Source organism: Odontomachus brunneus, unplaced genomic scaffold (genome assembly GCF_010583005.1).
Source record: "Odontomachus brunneus isolate Ranch 3 - 2012 unplaced genomic scaffold, Obru_v1 Obru_scaffold_121, whole genome shotgun sequence".
In the NCBI taxonomy this organism is placed as follows: Eukaryota; Metazoa; Arthropoda; class Insecta; order Hymenoptera; family Formicidae; genus Odontomachus; species Odontomachus brunneus.
The window spans coordinates 764,946-767,714 of record NW_022639571.1 but is presented as its reverse complement, the minus strand read 5'-3'; positions in this window follow the sequence as shown (position 1 = coordinate 767,714).

The following is a 2,769-nucleotide window of genomic DNA, read 5'->3' as shown; positions in this document are numbered from 1 at the left end:
AAGACACATTGTCATCCAAGAAACGATGCAGAGCGAAATACGCACGTCATTTTCGAAAATATTTTTGCAAACGCGACAATATTTTTAAGAAACTTTAAAAGATTTTCCCAGGTTTAACTAACTCGGCTTAATAATTTTGCGGAAACACGAAACTCATTCGTTCGAATCTTGGCTTAATAATTTAGCGGAAACAGAAAACATTTCGGTTGAATCTTAATCTCGCTAATAATTTAGCGGATCCTCAAAACACATCGGTTCGAATCTCGGCTTAATGGTTTAGCCGAAAATACTCGGGTCCGAATCTCGGCTTAATAATTTAGCGGAAAATTGAAACATTTTGGTTCGAGTTTCGGTTTAATAATTTAATTTGTTGTCTTTAATTTGTCGAAATTTAATTTGTTGTCTTGTCAACAAACGCGTATACATAAGAAAATATCTCCGAAGAGATAATATGTCGTATATAATACGACATAACAAATTATAAAGTATGTTAATCAAATAGTATATATAGAGCATATATTGAGCATATATAAAACATATATAAAGTATGGAAAAAGCATATATAACATATACAGAGCATATAAATATGACATGTTGATATATATCAGTTTAATGTATCATCAAAGAATAATCCGATGAGAAGGAAGCCTGCCGAATCGAAATTTTAATTAGCCATTGTTATGCAAGAACGATCCAATTAAAAAAATTATGAGCTTTTATCAATGGATACTCCATTCATATCTTTTTAATTCAAACAAAAAAATTCAAGCCCTTTATTTAAAATGAATTAAGAAACATTTTTCTTATTTTTTACCAGTCGCGTCTTTTTGCACATTTTTCTAAGGATTGAGCTAGTCAGTACTCTTAAAGAAATAGAAATGCTTGACTCGTTGAACTATTGCGAAAATCTCAGAGCTAAATTCTTTGGTTGGATCCTTCTTACGTAACTCCAGCAAATTACAAATTCCAATTCTTACTTTACTTCCCTTCGGACCTAATACGATTTACGTCTACGTGCATGCATCTACGTAAAGTGACGCTTTCTGTCTACTATATGAGCGTCTAAATTGAGCGCTCACCGTTGCGCGTCGTCCCACGGTGTCCAGAGTCCACCAGCCATCCTGTCGCTGCATCTGACACTGCGATGGTCCTCGCATCCCACGTCGCCTGTAATTCACTCCCGACCGCGGTAATCTAACGGAGGTTTCACGAAAAATCTCGTCTCTCTTGGGGGATACACTCCGAGTTGCGAATTGCGTATGAAATATCGCGAACTGCATTTTCGAGGAAATGTCGGCCTTGCGGATAAATGACGAGTATGTGCGACGAATTCAGCAACGGTCCGATCGAGTTGTAGTGTATCGATTTGATACACGCGCGACGCGAATCGCTTACGAAGAAAACGGAATCCGCGAGCGAAGAGAGCACGCGACGCGAAGGCCGATCTCGCGAAATCTTTTGACGCATGGGCGAAATAATCTGTGCAAAATTCTCACGTACGACACAAAATATCCCTAATGTAACGTTTCGATGGTGCAGCGTAGTAGGCTGCAATACAGCTTCGCAATATTTTTGCGGATAACAGCTCCGCAATACTTTTGCGAAGACAATTCCGCAATGTTTTTGCGGATAACAACTCCGCAATATTTTTGCGAAAACCATTCCGCAATATTTTTGCGGATAACAGCTCCGCAATGCTTTTGTGGATAACAACTCCGCAATAGTTCTGCGAAGTTTGCTCGCGACTCTTCCGTAAATACGATTCGGTGAAATTCGCAAACCTATCAAATTAATAACTGCGAGCGTGAATGAAAAATTAAAAACTATGAAAATTGTGACGATAGAGATAAAAATTCTGTTCAAAATTCGCGCGAAAAGAATGTTACCGAGTGACACATCTGTCTTCGTTCGATGGAACTTGTCGCGCGCTGCGTAAGTAAACTAACAACTACTTGCATGCAGTGCTGCAGAAATGTGCCCGTGCACGCCGCAGCGTGCGAAATGAAATGTCCCCTCCATGCCTTCTCCTAACGTACACAACGCTGTTCCGTCTACTGGCTATGTGAAGTTTACTCCGATAGACGGAGCAGCAGCGTTGTGTGCGTTGGGAGAAGGCGCATGGAGGGGACACTTCTCCTTGCACGCTGCAGCGTGCACGGGCATATTTCTGCAGCACTGCTCGCATGTCTGATTTGTGTACATCGCGTTTTTTACGAGGAATTAACGCTTGCTAGCATTTTTCTGTTCTGTCCCGTGTTAGGAACTTTAAGTGAAAAATTGAAACCTGAACATTTTCCGACGATAGTGAAATTAATTTTGCAAACAGTTTAATCACGATATATAATTACGTTAAATCGTTTCACGCGGATGTTGCGCGATATTGAATTTTACTTAATAACGAAGCACAAACTCTACTTTATCAAATGTAATCGCGATTCAAGCTCACGCGAGAGAGAAAATTGAGAAAATTAAAGACCGGCGGAAGATCTGTGACGCGGGTGATGTGATTGCACATTTTCTGTGGCGTACTAGCTTTGGTGCAATCCCATTGCGCGTTGGCGCAATCTCTTTGCGCGTTGGCGCACTGCTCGAGACACCTGGAAGATCGTATTCAATAAAACTGAATAATTTTACAAAATTTTGAATTTTCAAGTCGTACATTCAATACTTCAAGCATCTACCAGATAGTGTTGGGATTTGATTAGTCAAAATTTCCTTCGACAAAAATCGTCGAACAATCAATAATCTAAGTTAATCAATTCCTAAATA